The sequence below is a fragment of the Felis catus genome, chromosome B1, assembly GCF_018350175.1.
Source record: "Felis catus isolate Fca126 chromosome B1, F.catus_Fca126_mat1.0, whole genome shotgun sequence".
NCBI lineage: Eukaryota > Metazoa > Chordata > Mammalia > Carnivora > Felidae > Felis > Felis catus.
The window spans coordinates 32,478,653-32,497,252 of NC_058371.1; the positions used below are offsets into that span (position 1 = coordinate 32,478,653).

At 44.2% G+C, this 18,600-nt stretch overlaps 1 long non-coding RNA gene across 2 annotated transcripts; it reads right to left on the reverse strand.

Moving 5' to 3' along the window:
- Positions 1–13,043: 13,043 nt before the first annotated feature.
- LOC123385199 lies at positions 13,044–17,746 on the reverse strand. 2 transcript variants are annotated; one of them, XR_006597392.1, is made up of 3 exons: positions 16,844–17,746; positions 15,065–15,227; positions 13,044–13,837 (listed from the first exon to the last, which is right to left on the reverse strand). It is a non-coding gene; the product is annotated as an uncharacterized LOC123385199 (long non-coding RNA). The 2 variants fall into 2 exon arrangements; XR_006597393.1 differs by having other exon boundaries at positions 14,859–15,227.
- Between the last annotated feature and the right edge of the window lie 854 nt (positions 17,747–18,600).

Consider the following 18,600-nt stretch of genomic DNA (forward strand, 5'->3'; position numbering starts at 1 on the left):
CAACAATAGCCCCAGTTCCCCAGACCCTCCGAAAAAAAAAAAAAAAAATCTTTTACATAGTTGCTCTAACCAAGAAAATATGCATCGCTTCCTGACAGATTGGATAATGTGGAGATTTGAGAAAATTGTGGAATTCCCCCTATTTTCATTTCACCCCCAAATGCTTTGGGTGCAAACGTAACTTCCACCCACACATCAGAGTGGTTTCCTTTTCCTAAACTGAGGGATGGAAACGGGGAGCAGTAGGTGAGCAGAGGCGCTTGTTCAGGCCGGAGCCGTCAAAATGGCGCCCAATCCCATTTGGGGCTGCCCCTTTGGGTCAGTGCTGGGCGGCAGTCCAATCCCTTTCAGCAGCAGGACCAGCTGACCCGGCTTCATTGCGATTAGATACTCACGGACAACACAAGGAAATCTTCCAACTTGTACGTTGGAGAATCTGAAGGAACCTGAATCCCAGCTTACAGTTGCCAAGAAACTCTATATGATGCAGGTGCAAATCATTTTTTCCCTCTTTTAAATTCAGACTCATTAAAATATGTATTTTGCAAGGGGATTAAATTCAAACATCTGGGAAAGGGGGAAAAAAATATCCACAACTCTGAAATATTTTTTAACTCGGTTTCAGATTTTGATTGTTTCATTTCTTTTAGGCTGGGGGTAAGGGGCTGCTTGCTGCTGGGATGACAGAAAGGGGCAAGGAGAGAGTTAGAAAATTGCTTCGAAGGGCCCCAGACTTCATCAGCAGCCATAATTGTGGGAAAGTAACGTGAAGATGCCAAACAACAGGAAATTACCAGAAGAATCTGTCAGCACAATCAGCTGCTATTTTCATTGTTCTTTGGCAAATTTATACACAGTCGGGAACACCTGGGCTGGCCTGAAGCCCAGGTTTGACTAATTGCCAGGGGAGAGGAGTCGTCATTTGTCTTCGAAGGGATTTCCTCCATTCGCTCCTCAAAACATGTGGTTTCACTTTTCCCCTCTCTCCGCAGGAAATGGCAGGACAGTGAGACGCAAAATAAATGAGTTCACTTCCAAGAGGTTGCCTCCTAAGAGGCCACTCCAAAAATAACTGTCTTGTGAGAGGTTGTTAATAACCAAGATTCTATATACTGTCCTCAGAAAACAACATTTCAAAGGCACAATGATTTCCACCGCCAGCCCCTTTCCAGGGTCCCTCCTCTCACTCCTGCGCAAAGCCCCTCTCCTTGGAGCATAACCTTACCCGAATCCCCTTCCCTGACAAGTGAAAGGTGAAACTCCAACAGTAAGAGATGTCAGAGCCTGGTCTCCCTTGCTTCTCCTTGCTGCCCATCACTGACTTCCCCCTGAAACCCAGCATTTCGACGTCCCCGTGGGGACCAAGGGCGATTCCTCGAAGGCATATAGACTGAGCCCTGATCATCTGCATCAGCCTGCGCCCAGCCGTAGAGCTGGTGCCAGATCGGTATTCGTGACGTAAAGAACGCCCAGGGGTTTGCACGAATCACCTGCTTTGCGGCATGCTGCCCAGGAGTGGGTGTAGATACGTTTAAATTGCTTGAACTTCAAGAGATCACCTTTTTACGAGAACCACCTGCCAAAGTGACAGCCTTCTCCCCTAACCTCTCTCCATATTTTTAGAGGTTAACATACCACTACACGCGCGCGCACACACCCTTCTACCTCATACCCCTCATTATTTAAACATAGCTCTGGCCAAGATATCCTACTTGGGTAGCAAAGTCATGTTTTATATTCCTTCTTGAAGCCAATAGAGCTTTCTAACTTAATTGCCTAGTATTTTAAATGTGCTGATTGGGAAATGTCACAGTGACAGTATGTTTCATATTGAAATGTACATCCGCCTTTGGTATATTTTCACCTGCGTTGTGTTCAACCTCTCCAGTGATTTAGGGGTTCTGGCATCACATCAGCAAAGAATCAACTGCTTTTCCTTTCTTTCCTTCTTTCTTTTTGAAAGCATTTAGAGCATGCGGCAGATCATTACTACCCTAGGTAAAGCCAGCAACATTTGGGTTTGATTTGGTTTCGGTCACAGACCCCTTTCTCAAAGTTGAACTGCACTGTAATTCTAAACTGACCCACTTTCCCCCTAGCAAAGGTGAAAAAATGTTATGGAGCGTTTTACAACCCGCAGCCCATCATTTATGCCGAAACACCGGGAGAGTTCAGACTTGGCTTATTTTCGCTAACTCAGAGATGTTTTGACATGTTTATTTGTTTAATTTGTTTATTTTGACTAGCTCTGATTATAATTGGCAGGAGCGTGTAGAATTAACATTAGACAGTGTCTTAGACTTGTCTGTTACAATAATGCAAAAAGAATGTGAAGAGAAATCTACCCACTACAGAACAATAGCAAGCAGGCAGGAAAACTACAAGAGATTTGTTTCACAGAAAAGAAATGCAACCCCAGTTCTAACTTTTATTTAAAAGTCTACACAACACGTGTACAAATGATGATTGAGCACTCGTATTTCTTTTATGTCGCAAATCTGCCCCTCTACTAGTACACTCATACAAGAGTTACCAAAAGTGAAATTTAAAAAGAAAAAAATCGAACCTCTGGCGTTTGTTCTTTGAGACTTCTTTCTTGTTCTATCTATGAGCTCTTGAAAAATAAAGGCACAATAGCAATTGTTTGACATTGCAGTAATGTTGGAATGATCATACAGTATCTAATGCAGTGTATGGGCGAAAAAGTACTTTCTGAGTTCTTTGTCTAAAAATCCCCGAACAGGGGCGCCTGGGTGGCGCAGTCGGTTGAGCGTCCGACTTCAGCCAGGTCACGATCTCGCTGTCCGTGAGTTCAGCCCCGCGTCGGGCTCTGGGCTGATGGCTCAGAGCCTGGAGCCTGTTTCCGATTCTGTGTCTCCCTCTCTCTTTGCCCCTCCCCCGTTCATGCTCTGTCTCTCTCTGTCCCCCCAAAAATAAATAAACGTTGAAAAAAAAAATTTTTTAAATCCCCGAACAATGAGACCGACATCTCAAACATAGAAGTTAATCTGAATTGGGCAGCTTCGCCTGGATTTTTTCCATATTTGCCAAGACAATGGTCATATCATGCTCACTTTCTTCTTGGTGCTTGCAAGAGTCTACATAAAGCCTGTTTCACAGAGTTGATCTACACTCCATATAGAAAAAAAAAAACATACAATCCGGTTTTAGAGGGAAAACATTCCGTGTTCCTTGTTCAGCCAGACCACACATAGAATTCCCTGTGTCCTGTACAAGCATTAGTCCTAAGCCAGCTGACAGTGGCCGCTTCCCCTGGCCTCATCCCTTGCCCTGGAGCTGAAGACTATTTTGCTCTTAGGCATGTCTGAGAGGGCATCTGGCCACAGCTCCGTAAAAGGGAAAAGAAGAAATCAGTTCATCTACATATTCTTCTGCCAATTATGCACAGAGCACAAACATGCTTTGCTCACATTTATTATCCCATAAATATTTTCCCCATGCACAGTATGGTATATTGCTGTGTGTGATCTTGACTTGGAACACCATATGCGCTCTGAGACGGGGGCCAAGTTCAGGTTGCCATATCTGCGCCAAGCAGCCCAGAGGTCTCTGCTGTGGAATATTTGCTCTAAGAAGCCTGGAGTCTCCAGACAACTGATCTCTCAGCTTCCATTTCCCTTCAGCTTAAATCAGACTACTTTGGGGCAAGAAAACTCACCCTGAGAATACAAGAGTGGTCACTTGCTTCCCGCAAGGAATTACCTGTCGGGCTGTGTTTGAGGCACCAGCTCACATTTTTTAAGGGAACTGGGGAGATAGATTTCTCTTAGGGGGCACTGGAGTGTTCCTCATAAGGGACTGATGATGTATTACTTCCCTCCCCCCACCCCCAAATTCCATGATAAATATAGAAATTGTGCAGCTCCAGGGCACAGAGTATAAGATCAAGCATCAAAGGCAGTTTAAAAAATACAATATGGATATAAACATCAAACTTGCTTTGAGACTAGATCTTAACTATTCCCACCACAAAAAAGAAAGGATAATTGTGTGATGGGATAGAGGTTTTAACTAATGCTACAATGGCATTATATTGCAATATACAAATGTATCAAATCAACACCGTTCTATTGCAATATACAAATGTATCAAATCAACACCGTTCTATGCCATGAACTTACACAAGGTTGTATGTCAAATGTATTTCAATCGAAAGACACACAATACAGAGAAAGAATGAGCAATACAAAGTTCTACCTTTCCCAAAACCCATTCCGAGTTTTCCCAAGAAAGGTGCGAAGGGGAAACATACAAAGGTTGGGAATCCCAGATGGGCAACTTGCAGTGCTTCTGGTACCCACAGACAGTCCCTACATCCTACGGACCTCTTCATGTCAAATTCATGTTGAATTTAGGAGTCATTCAGCCGAGCCTCTGGAAGAACTGGACCAAGGGAAGAGAGAAGAGGGGTCGAGGGACAAGTAAATGTCAAACACACAGCGGTTCTCCAGGGTACGTCCAGAGATCAGAACATGGCCATTTCCCACTTCCCACATTTGATATATCAGCAGTTCCGACAATGAAGAGCCACGGCCCAGATGGGGAGAACTCTGACAGCCTGAATCATCAAAGACAGAGCCTCCAGATTTTAGAGGGACATATAACAAGCACTGAAACGACAAGGGTTTACTAGGTAACATTCCTTTAACTACTTGATTCAAAGAACTAAAATGCTCACTCCAAAGTCCTGGGTTAATTGGGACCTCACCATGCATAACGTTCTGCACTATCTCTGCAAACACCTTAGCAGAACCAACCAGGACATAAAGATAAAGAAGTCAACCTCCCATCCAGAAGCAAAGGCAGGATTTAGAGACTTTTCCCTTTAGTCGAGAAAAAAAATTAAACTGCACAGATTTGTAACAAGGAACCACAACAGGATGTCAACTTCCACTTTTTAAAAAGTTCGCCGTCATCACACTTGTAACCAGGGTTAATGGAGGGGTGACAGGAGAGTCAGAAATCCTGTCGACGATTTACACTCCGCCCCCATTTTGCTGGGTTACTTTAAACCAAGCACTCTCCCTATCTGTTCCTTATTTCCTCCAGCAGTTCAGCTGTTCAAATTACTTTGAGCTTCTTGAAAGAGAAACGTGTCCTACAGACAAAGTGTTATGATTATTACCTATCTCCAAAGGGAGAGCTTAAATTTGTTAATACGAAATGGGTTGGCTTTCTTTTTTGGTTAAACTAAGTAATGAAGCATGGGCCATAAGTGTTTTTAAGCTCCTTAGATATAGAGGTTATATAAATACCAAGCAATATTATTGAAATGAAACTTCTTCAGGGCGTTTGCCAAGGGACCCGGTGTTAGGAATATCTTACAAGAGAAGATTAAATGAGGGTTAGTCTAATGAAGTCTTGCTGCTAGAGGTTCCATTAGGGCCAGTTTTAAATCCCACTGGATATCTGGGTGATTTAGAACAAGGAGAGCAACCAAAAAGTGGCTAGCTGGAGGAAGAGTTTTGAAACCCTTTTGCTGCCTGTCAGTGTAGTTCAATGGCTTCAGAGATTTCCCCAACTCATTACATTGAAAATTATCAAGACGTACTCAAAGAATTCTTCCGGATAATGACACCTGATACGGGTTCACCTTTAAAAAGTATTCCCCCTTCTAATCATCGGGTAAAAGCCTCTGACTTCGAGCCATCAGATTCTTTTGCTTAAGCAGAAATTCTTTTCGCTGACTGTCTCGTCCGTCATTCTGAGATGCACAAAAGCCGTGTCGAAGAAAAACGAAACAATTGTCACAGCAGGAGGAAAGCGGTAAATACCCGGCCAGGACTGCGCATGTTAGGAGGCTTGCTCTAGCACGGAGAAGAAGGAATCCGTCTACGGTTTTCCCATGGCCCGCCTCATGACAATTTTTCTGATGTCACATTTTCTGGGGTTACTTTATAGAGTACAGAAAGTTAAGAATAACTCCGAAGCTAAAAAGTAAAATCAATGGGCGATGCCTAATAAGGCATCTTATAAGCATAAAGCATTAATTTTTTTTATAAAATGTCAAGCTAAAAAGTAAGACGCTAGATTGGGAGACGGAAGACCTGACCTCTTCCCTACTCTTTTGGCATCTTGCAGGAGACCGGGGATAAGTTACTCAATTGTGTCTGGGCCCAGATAGCTGCACTTGGTGAATTAGGACCACCAGGAGTGCCCTCCCTACCTCAGAACTCCTATATGGAGCAAAGCGGGTAGTGGGTATGACCAGGCTTCCCAACGTGTTAAGTCTTGCACAAATATGTAGTATTATTCTTCCTGAGGGTTGAAGCGAACAAAAATAATTCAGCGATCAAGTCAGGAATATCAAATGGTCTGAGGAACACATATTATGTCATCCCCTGACCTCAATACTACTAGTCATGCAATGAAGAAACGTTGGCCACCAAAACATTCAGAAAATCCAAAATGCTTCAAACACGATAAGTGGGTATCATTGGCGTGGAGACACAAAAACGATTTCTTATTTGGTCCAAAAGCAAGACCAAATTCTGTCATCTCTTACGAGTTCCCTCTCTTGTCTTTCAGTGTGTTCTTAGCCAAGAACACGCTTTCGTTTTGTTATATAAGGTTATATAAATACAAAGTAGTGTTATTTGATCCAACATGAGATTATATTCGGTTTGATTCAACAAATGTCCCCAGAGAAGTCCCTGCCTTGAAGAATCTGGGCTTCTCCACCCAAGAGCCTCCCCAATGTTCGCACCCCAGCATTCTCCTTTCTCCTGGTCTCTTGCTCATGTATGCCTCCTCAGCCAGGGGCCCTCCTGCCTGGCCCCCACCCTTCCCTTGGAGCTCCAGGCTAAAGGGACTATCAGTGGCTGACACTACATGAGGTGGAATCCAGGGGAACATTCAGATTGGTTCCCAGCTAAGCAGACGCTTCTTTGGGGACATTTTCTGAGCTCGTACTCTGAGCCCCAGACCAGGGGATTCTGAGCTGTGCAGCCATCAGCCATTTGGATTCCCCCAGCCAGATCATGGCCACCTTGACTTCCCAGGGGTCAGAATCTGGCTCTTGGTGTGCCCTACACACAACCCGGGCAGAGGGCCAGGTAAGTGACCACTGATCCCACAGCTGAAGGCTATGCGGGTTCCAGCTAGGGTTGTCTTAAAAGCATCAGTGGGCAAGCTGCACTATGAGAACCTTCTATCACTCTTCCACTCAAAACTTTCTTCCTCTTTGTTTTGTCTTCTCTTTCTCCTTTAATTATCTTTTCCCTTCTCTCCCTTCCTAAATGAGAGGCAAGCCAGTGGCACCAACACTTACCCCTCGTACACAGAACCAAAGGGCTTTCCACTTCAAATTGGCAACGTGGCTACAGGAAGCCCCTGTTTTTTCCTCCTTCCCCATCATGCTCCAGCTCCCTCTCAGCAATTTTTCTGTTTTTAGAACTACATCATGAGTTATATCCCAGGACAGCATCAACATCCACAGGGCTTGGTGTACCCTTTATACCTCAGGCTTCGTCTCCCTTGAGCTGGAAGGCTCAAGTGCCTTCCAGCTCTTCTCCCACACTTCCCACGAAACCCCGAGTTGCCCTCTCAGTCATCAGACTAAGCCAGGAGGGAACAACGTTCCCAGGAGCCCCCTGGCCTAGAGTCTGACGGGAGCCAGGTCAAATTGTTGTCTGCGGGGAGTCGACAGACGATTTCATACCCAGCGAGGCTGGCTACTTGGTTCTTCTCAATTGAAAACGAACCACAAAAAAAGATTTTCAAAGAAGCACGAGGCCTCCTGTACAAAAGAGAAAGAGGAAAATGCTGCTTGGCAGTTTCTCCCGGAGGCTAAAACGTGAGTGCCAGTACATACCCAGTATACGTTCCTAGTAATGAAAAATACAAATATGGCTACCATCGCACGTGAAGATGTGGGACGAGGGCAAAGGGCGGGCAGTAGGGTCTAAACAGCCAAGAAGCAGACATTTCTTAAGCAAACTTCTTGGTATTATTCCATTCAATCAACAGAGGGGATTTTAAACTTCAGCAAGGTAAGAGGTGAAGTTATTCCAGAACGGGGACAAAGGCGTCCGTGGCTCTCTGTTGCCATCCAGTGGAGAAGGACTGTGTGATAGGGAGATTTCTTCACCGGAAGGATCCAGTCCGTCAGATTCAGTCGGCATGAAATCATGTTGTCTTCCTCCAAAGAATTACTAAAGCTTCCAGAATGTCCTCTCTCCTTCCACCACCGCCCCCCCCCATTAGCTGCTTTTGTTTGTCTTTGAGATAACGGGGTCTTGGCTGGCCTCTCCTTGCTGACTGAAAAACTCAATACTCAAAAAAGAACAACTTTTGTGGCACTTGAACAAAATCTGCCGTTTCCTTAATTGGCTTAAAAGACAGGCAAGAGGGCTGTGGAGGGAGAATAAACAAGAACGAGGGAGAGAGCGGGAGACTCTGGCTTCGTTTGAGTGCCAAATGGTAAATAAGCCCTTTTTATGGGCTCCTTTGGTCTCAGCGCTACAAAGGCTTCTCTAATTGAGGGAGGAAGCAGACAAAAAGACAGTTTTAAGTGACATTCGATTCTTCCTGAGGAATGCTAAGGTTTGTGGTTGATCTGGAGAGCAGATAGTAGGGATTCTCCAGTCACTCTTCCAACCCAGAATGGAGTGTTTAGGAATTTTTTCTTGCAGCACACGCCTGGTGTTTCCCTCAGTGGGTTTTCCGTTCTGTAGGCAGCTGGTACAAGCCCAGGAGCCAGGGTCTGAAACCGCATCTAGCTGCCCATCACGTCTACACCAGACAGGTTCCCCCCAGGTCAGCTGGGAATGGCCCCGGAGGTGTGAGAGCTTTACGATACATTGCAGGTAGTTTCAAACCACGTACCCCTGAACCCTGAGTTGCGCTGGGGTCCCACAAATGTTTGATTCGAGGACCTTTAAAAACGATTTTTACCTTTAAAACAAGGGAAACACATGCTCAAATGTCTTCTATGTCAAATTTTAACAGATCAGAACAGCAACAAGTTAACCCGTGTGCCTGGACTTTTTAAACACCTCGGCCTGGGTCACCTGGGTGGCTCAGTCAATTGAGTGACCAACTTTTGGATTCAGCTCAGGTCATGATCTCATGGTTCATGAGATCGAGCCCCACGTCCGGCTCTGTGCTGACAGCACGCAGCCCGATTGAGATTCTCTCTCTCCTTCTCTCTCTGCCCTTCCCCTGCCCCTTCTCTCTCTCTCTCTCGCTCAAAATAGATAAATATTTAAAAACCTACGCCTATGAGTGTCTCCTCGACAAAACTCGCGATAACCTCACATTACAAATAGTTTTAGCGTTTTTTTAATGCATTCTGGATGCTTTTTATTTAAGTTCTCTCTCTGTGATAAATGATATTAACAGATGTTAAATATTGGTAGTAATTCAATTTAATTTTTGTTTTAAATCCAACTATTCCTCTTTTGGGCTTTGCATCAATTTATTTGAAGAGTATCTAGAGATTGCAATATGAGCTAATTTAAAACGGTTACCATTTGCAAATACTTATCTGGATGAATTAGAATTTTCCCTATACTGTTTTAACCGAAAAAAACAAATGCTATACTAATAAAGCCAGGATAATGTTTATCAGCAGATTTCATTAACAAATACAATAGATTTCTATTGTCGGAAAAAGTATATACAAAACAGCGTAAGCTTTGGCGTCTCTTATGGGTTGAACTGTACCCCTCTCGCCCCCACCATTCATATGTTGAAGTTCTAACACGAGTAGCTTAGGATATAGCCATATTTGGAGATAAAGTTTTTAAAGAGGTCATTAAGTTCAAATCAGGCCGTAGGGGTGGGGTCCTAATCCAATCTGACTTTCATCCTTATAAGACGAGGGGATGTGGACACGCAAAGAGATACCAGAGATGTGTGCCCACAGAGGGGGGGCTGTGTATAAAGACACAAGGAGAAGGGGCGCCTGGGTGGCTCAGTCGGTTAAGCTTCCGACTTCGGCTCAGGTCACAATCTCGCAGTCCGTGAGTTCGAGCCCCGCGTCGGGCTCTGTGCTGACCGCTCAGAGCCTGGAGCCTGTTTCAGATTCTGTGTCTCCCTCTCTCTGACCCTCCCCCGTTCATGCTCTGTCTCTCTCCGTCTCAAAAATAAATAAACGTTAAAAAAATTTAAAAAAAGAAAAAAAAAGACACAAGGAGAAGCCAGCCATCTGCAAGCCAGGAGAAAGGCCACAGGAGAAACCAAACATACCAATACCTTGGTCTCAGACGGCTAAACTGCAGAACTGAGAATATAAATGTCTGTTGTCAAAGCCACTCACTCGGTGGCATTTTAGTCAGGCAGCCTGAGCTGACTAATACCGAGCTAAAAACAACAAAGTCTGAGATTTCCATTCCACTACATGGTCTTTTTTTTTTTTTTTTTAATAGCTTATTGAGATGTAATTTACAAACATAGATTGTATCTGTTTTAAGTTGTATAATCCAATGGTTTTTAGTGTATTTACAGAGTTGTGCAGCCCTCCTCACTCTACCTTTGTAATCCTGAGGAAGACACTTAACTTCTCCAGGCCTTCATTTCTTCCTCTGTAAAATGGGGCTAATACTGTCTTCATGGGTTTACTTGATAATTTAATGACATAACATGAAGCATGTGACACGTGTTCCCTCTTCCCTCGTTGTTGGTGAATTTCTACCCTAACCCAATCAAGTCTCAAATCCTTGATACTTAACGGCTCCAACTTTCCTATCAAAGCTCCTTGCACAACTTGGCATTGTAATGCTTTTCGCTCCTGCTTACGACCTCCTATCCCAAGGGTGTAATAGTTAGCCATGGGTCCCCAAATACAGTCTTCTGTTGTGTGGTAGGCAGCCACGAAGGTGGCCACCAAAGTTTCTGCCTCCCGGTATGCATGTCCCTGCGTAATTCCCTTTCCTTGAGTTTTAGATGGACCTAGTGACTCACTCTTAATGAACAGAACACAGCAGAAATAATGGGATGTCCCTTCTGAGATTAGGTGACCAAAAGCCTGGGGCTTCCTTCTTGGGTATCCTCTCTGGTTCTCTCACTTACCCACTTACCCACATCTTCCATGTTTTGAGCTTCCCTGTGGAGAGCCCACGGGGCAAAAAAACTTCTGTCTCTAACTAGCTGCCCGTAGGGACCTGCGCCCTGCCGACAGCCAGGTGCATGAGCTTGGATGATCCTTCCCCAGTCATGTCTTGAGATGATCACAGCCCTGATCTATGCCTTCATTGGAGCCTGAGGCGAGACTCTGAGCCAGAAATCCCCAGCTAAGCTGCACCAGGAATCTTGACGCACAGAACCTGAGACCATAACCGTGTGCTTTTTTTCAGTTACTTAAAGGAGTAAATTACGGGGTAATTTTTTACACAACAGTTCGGAACCAATACACCCACCTTCAGTGCTGTAGGAGGAAAAGGGCCCAAACCAGGCTGACCCCTTTGGAAAAGATCCTAGTCTGCGCAATGCCCAGCACACTGTCCGTGGTCAAGCAACTACCAAGTAACATCAGCCCACACTTGGTCTTTACGGATTTGCTAACAGGGTATCTGGGTGGCTGGGCTGGTGAGGTGTCTGACTCTTGATCTCAGCTCAGGTCTTGGCCTCACGGCCATGAGTTCAATCCCCATGTTAGGCTCCACGCTGGCTCTGAAGCCTACTTAAAAAAGGGAGAGAGGGAGAGAAATTTGCTAAAAATTTCAGTTGCTTATGGATGCTACCTCTTCATGTGTCCTCATGTCTCCCGGGAGGGGCTTACTACCCTCCAACAATGGAATTCAGTCGGGTTGCTCTATGACCTCAGCTCTCTAATTAAGCTCAAAAAAAGGTCATGATTTTATCAGTTATCCACCTTTTTCTCATGGTCAGGCCAGAAGCAATGTTCTCTGTGGCCATCTACATCTTAGGTAGAAGTGGAGCCCAAGACTGGGTTTGAGTTTTGTTTTCTCCCTTCCTTTCCTTCTGCCCAGACACTGTGACCCAAAAAAGCCCACTTGACCAATAAGACAAGGAGGCCTGGATTCACTTTGAGTCTGAGGTCCATGACTGACTGGCCCCACATATTCCATTTACCTCTAAAAGCGGATGTGCCTACAGATCTGGAGACAAGAAGAGGGAGTTGCCCTAGCAATGGGATTTAAAGACCATCAAGGCTGACCTTCAACTACTCTTAAATTCCCACCGTTGAGTCTGCGAACCAGTCTGTTGAAGGCAGGCCAACACAGGAAAAAATAACAAACCTGGATGTAGGAGCTTTGGGTTTTTGTCCAGTTATGCACTAATTGGGCAATGTGTCTGGGGCAATTCAGTTCAATTATCGGTGAATTACTTTTCTTATCCATTAAAGAAGGACCTAAATGATAGTCCTTATGACAATATAACAATTAAATTCTGGGGTGCCTGGGTGGCTTACTCAGTTGAGCACCTGACTCTCGATTTTGGCTCAGATCACGATCCCAGGGTCGTGGGATCGAGTCCCACATCAGGTTCTATGCTGAGTGTAAAGCCTGCTTGAGATTCTCTCTCTCTCTCTGCTCCTCTCCCCCACTATCTCTCTCTCTCATTAAAAAAAATTAAATTCCCAATTTAGCGAAAAGAGGCTTCTTTTCTCCTCTGATTTGCATTTGTATGACTCTGGGCTTCTTCGGAAGATTCCATTGTTTTCTTGGACAACAAGGTCAAGAACTGCCATAACTATTTTTCTTAGATCTGCACAATTCTCATGTTTTTCCATTTTTTAAAAAAATAATTTCCCTGTTCCCCCCATCCCCCAACACATACACACAATCTAGAGGAATGGACACGTGGCCTGGACCCAGCCAATCCTAGTACTTCAATCCCTCAGCAAACAATGTTTGGTCTAAGAAATGGGCATAGGGGAGCCCTTCTCTTGGATTACCATAAAGATTCTGGAGAAGGTGTTTTTTTTTTAATTTTTATTTTTTTATGTTTATTCATTTTTGAAAGAGAGAGACGCAGCACAAGCAGGGGTGGGGCAGAGGCGGGGGGGGGGGGGGTGGGACACAGGATCTGAAGCAGGCTCCAGGCTCTGAGATGTCAGCACAGAGCCCGACGCAGGGCTCCAACTCACGAACTGTGAGATCACGGCCTGAGCTGAAGTCGGACGCTTAACCGACTGAGCCACCCAGGTGCCCTTGGAGAAGGTGGTTTAACGGCGGTGTTTGCTAACCCAGGAGAATGTGCATTTAGGGATGCTGGCTATCGCACAGAGGAAACCTTTCTCAGAAAGAAGCCAAGATGAGAAAAAGGGAAAGAAAGAAAGAAGAAAGAAAGAAAGAAAGAAAGAAAGAAAGAAAGAAAGAAAGAAGAAAGAAAGAAAGAAAGAAAGAAAGAAAGAAAGAAAGAAAGAAAGAAAGAAAGAAAGAAAGAAAGAAAGAAAGAAAGAAAGAAAGAAAGAAATTGAAAAGTCTCTGGTAGGGTTGTATTGCAGTTCCGATTTCTAAGACTCCGATCTCTGCAGCTCTTCTTTAGATTCTGTGATAAACCTGGTATCTTTCCCAGGTATGTGAGTTGGTAAATAAAGATGGTTTGAGTTGAGTTTCAGTCACGCGCAAGTCAAACAATCCTGATAAATACAGAGATCGAGAAGGTGTGGGGGTAATTAAAGCCCCGGCTGGAAGGCTTCAGACCAAACGGAGGGAACTCTGCAAGGCAGAGGATCCGGGGGCCCCAGGCAAAGCATCCAACTTGGTTCCTTTCCAAATGTACATGGCTACAGATTGCCAACGACTTCTTGGAAGGTGGAGAAAGAACATAGGCTTATTTTATGCAAGATCCCAAACTCTCAGGCGGCAGGGTGACCTGGGCACGGTTTCTTTCAAGCTGCATTTGTCTGTGAAAACCAATTGGTAAAGCAACCTGTAACCATTGAAGTGACTAGCTAACAGAGTAACCTGCGATGTCTCTAATTTGGGCAGCTCCTGCTTTTCAAGTGCAGTGTGGCTCCGGAGACAATATCATTGATTAGATTGTCATGTTACAAAATCCCAAGTGCGAGTGCGCTCAGCGGTGGCATTGTGTTAGAGGGGAAAGCGTGGGGGTTGGAAAAGCATTAAAAGTGGAGTCAGACATCATACTCTCTCACCCAATCCCCACTATGTGCAAGGGTGAAGGGTGTCACCTCAGTGTTCGAGCCATGAGACTCTAACAGCTCCTATGGGGATAGAGCCAATAGCTTTGGCCTTGGTCTCATTAGTACCAAGCTCTAGCCAGCTGAATTAATCATAGAAATGAACACTTGTCCATGTAAGACACGTTTTCCCAGGGCACTTAAGCTCTGGGTTTAAAGGGAAGTTACATGAATAGTTGCAATCCATATTTTGCTGAGTTTTTCTACTCTGCTTGCTCTAATGGAATATCCAACTTCCTAACAAGCTCCCCAGAATTATGTCTGGGACCTCTTGAGGGGATTTTGCCATGCACAGAAATAAGCCCTGACGGCTCTAGTGTGGAGTTCACCTCCAAACTCTTTTTTCTGTCCTCCTTCTCCATCACCAAAAGGACTGCCATTGTGTGCTTTGGACACCGGCAATGCCCCCAACACCATACTCCACAGATATAAAGAAAAATCTTCCTCTAATTCCTAACACCCCACCACAGGAACCACTAGTGCACCGTGTAAGCACATGCACACAACTTTGACCTTGTCAAAGTGATCCCACAGAAGTGCTGTGCTACACCCCAAATCTTAAAGGGACCCTTTATACAGAGTGCCATTTTCCATTCCCATATAGAGTTCTTTTATTTCCCAAGGACCCAGGGGAATCCATGGGGTTCCACGGGGAACCAGGCTCCAAAACAGCTCCCACCCTCTCCTCCAGCCCCCTGCCTCCCCGCCTGAGTGCGCCCTTCACCTGCGAACACACTTCTCCCTGCGGTCATCCAAAGCATACTCCAGGGGGGGTCCGTGATCAATCCATAGTTCACCAGCTTTGGGCTTCACTTTGATGTTTTGGAGGCATGTGCGTAATTTCTACTTTTGCATAGCGGGACAGACAATACAGCAAATGCTCTTGAGCTCAGGAATGTTTGTGGAGGAAGACTCATTGCCTCAGCTCACCTTAAAGAAGGGGTCACAGTCCAGCATGCCTCACAGTAGAGTGGAGAAGATGAATATGATAGAGATCAACTTAAGATGACAGGCTGGAATTTATTTATTTTTCTCTGTTCCTTGCCTGACATCTTACGGAGCTCTGTAGGAACCACTGACATAGAAAGTCTAGCTGCAAAGCCAAAGAAACCAAGTGGGTTGGGACTACATACAAGCCACCGTCTAGGGAGGTCAGTCTTTAACAGAGAGTGCTACGAGTTCTTGGACTACGTGGTAACTTTTCAGATTCAAATTCAAATCCAACTCTTCAGTACCGAGGCCCCCTTATTTTTCTAATCCTGTGTTAGGAACTTGCTTCTACGTTGTCCCATTTAATCTCCATGATTAAACTGTGCTATAGCTATGATACTTGAAACAAACTATATTGCTTTGTCATTTGTCCTGTAAGTAATGCATGTTCACTCTAAAGCAAAAAAAAAAACAACCATGAAAAAGATAAAAGGAGACATTTTAAAATTATTTATCATTCCTGGGGCACCTGGCTGGCTCGGTCGGTTAAGCATCCGAGTTTGGCTCAGGTCATGATCTCATGGTCCATGGGTTTGAACCCTGCGTCAGGCTCTGTGCTGACAGCTCAGAGCCTGAAACCTGCTTCAGATCCTACGTGTCTCGCTCTCTCTGTCCCTCCCCAGCTTGCGTTCTGTCTCTCTCTCTCAAAAATAAATAAACATTACAAAATTTTTTAAATAAAAATATCTATCATTCCTACGCCTAGAGAAAAGTGTTTTAATACTTTGATATATATGATATATATTATTCTACCCTATCTTCCTATGCATCTATAACATGTAACTTTATGATATAATTTTAAGCTACTTTTTTTCAGAACAAGATAATAGTGAATATTTTTCCTTGACATTAAATATAATTTTTTTCTACCACATGCTAAAGTTACACGAAGTTCCATCATACACCCATACCGTGATACATTTAACTGATTCCCCATTGTTGGAAACTTAAGCTGTGCCCAATTTTTAGTTATTATGAAGGTGCTTTGATCAACATTCTAAACGCAAAATCTTTGCACATAGTCTTGATTATTCCTTTCAGATTGATTTCCTACAAGTAGAATTTATGGGTCACAGCACAGTACAATTTCAAGGCTTTTCTTCTGTATTTCCAAATATCCCTCTGGAAAAGTTGCAGCAATTTACATGGCCACAAGTGGTATTAAAAAAAAAAATACTTATTTCCCTGCAACACTGCCAGCATTTTTATTTTTATCTTCGCCAATTTTTTGGAAGAAAAATTAACTTTCAGTTGTTTAAATGTGCAACTCTTGACATTTACCAGGGAGGTTCGATATGTTTTTCATGGGTTCACTGGCCATTTATTTACATTTCTTCTTATGTAAAGTGATGTTCATTTCTTTTGTCTGTTTTCTATTAACTTGTTCCTCTTTTTCTTGTTGATTTCTAAATGCTTTATGAAATCTTCCATATGCATCATAAATATCTTGTGATTAACTCTTTCATAGGTACCAAAAGTATGGCCTTCCCGTTTGCTTTTGAATATTATTTAGTATTTGGTATACATAAGTGATCACGATAAATTTTTACGGAATCAAATTATTCCGTATTTTTCTTTATGGTTTTTGCACTTCCCAGGACACTTAGGCCTCCCAAGATCATTTTAAACATGACCTCACCATTTTTTAAAACTGTGAGATTTTTTTTTTTTTTCACATTTTAAGCTTTACTTTGGGTGTGGTCTGAAGCAGAAACCTACCTTTATTAAATGGCTAGTCAAGATCATGGGAATCCATTCTCTTCCCACTGACCTGGAAGGTCAGTGTGATCCCATAAAAAAAATCCGGTTATACTGGGAGGCTATTTCTTTGCCATTTCGTTGATTTCACACCAAGTCCTGCCTTTTCCATTTATCCTGCGCGACCACTGGGAGCTGACTCCTTTTCTACGCAAAATGAAGACAAGTCACCTGCTTTGAGCTCTCCTTGAAAAGCAAAGAGCGAACATAATGATTAACCGCGGATATTTTTAAATCTAAGGGTGTCATTTCAAAGGAAACCATTCCTAAAGAAATGGACTTTAATCCCAGTGTTTTTGTTACTATTAGCCATTAGCAACTGAAAGGGGGTGGGGTGAAGTCCTGCTAAAACACTTGTCTCTCCCTCCGTTAACCCTTGAGTTGCACGGAAATGCAGTTAAAGGAAGGTGGGAGTTGGCCAGAATAGCAATGCTGTACAAGTCACAGATACGAAGCAGAGAGCAGTGACCTATCCATATGGCCATTTTCATCTGTTGCCGCCCCTTTCAAATGGCAGGGAAAGAAGCCACTTATGATATTGGGTAGTGTAAATAGGCCTTTGACCCTGCACCAAAGACCTCTATCACTCACTGTTTTGAATCTGTTTCTGGTCAACTCAGTTGGCCCAAATGCAGCTCTAATGAGACTGAGGTCACGGGTTCAATACCAGTGTGGTCTAATTACCAATAAGTCAACGGTTTCAGGGTCTCCGTTTGTATTTCTAAACCAAGCCAGCCATTTTGCATATGCCCAGCTTTGGTCACTCAGGGGACAAGGTGAGAGAGCACAGATAAATCAGAACACATCTCCCACCGTACCGGGACGTGCTCTCGACGCCCTGCTGTTGGCAGGTGGGTAGCAGGATTTGGGGTATGAGCGAGGAGAGCACATTTTTATATTGGAACGACAGCCATCAGTAATTGGAATATTCTCCACCCCACCCTGCCGAGGATAACTCCCGTCTCGGAGGACTTATTATTCTTATTTAGAGGACAGAGATTGGGGGGCGGGGGGGGGTGGGTGGGTGGAATCCGGTGCTTTAACAGGAATGTTTCAGTAGCCACTGATACCTACGGGGAAAATCAAAAAATGAAATGGAGAGGCCACCCTCCTCTTTAATTTCATTATGAAGTAAATAAAACATGTTAAAGACAACTTGGAAAACAAGCAAAGGAAGACAACGTCCAATCTCAGCTACACAACACGGGCACGATTAGGCATTCTAGACGTTACTTTTCATGATCCTTTCAACGCCTCGCACAAATAGCACTTTCCAGGAGGAATAAACATTTTTCGAGAGAATGCGACTCACCTACCATCTCTAACAAAGCTATTATTTTCACTTTTCCCTGAAAGGCTTCCAGGCCTCACCCACAGAAGCACTGTGTTCTGAGTGACCCCTTCTAAATGCACAGGCCCTCAAGGGTGTCGACCCATCAACCCCGCAAAAGGCCCATAATCAAAATCTCCCAGGAAATAGAAGACCCCCCAGTATTCCCGAGGACGCTTACACTTCACACACTAGAGAAGTTTCTAATCACAAGTATTCAGCACGCTGTCATTTGGAAGACATCAAGGGGGCGGGGGGGGGGGTGTTGTGGGGTGGGGGGGTAAGAAATAAGTCCTCCTGCCTCATGCGACTGCGCAGAATTGGCGTCTCCCCTTTAGAACGTACTGTAATTTCTCATGGAAACACTTTGTGGAAAGCCAGTCATATA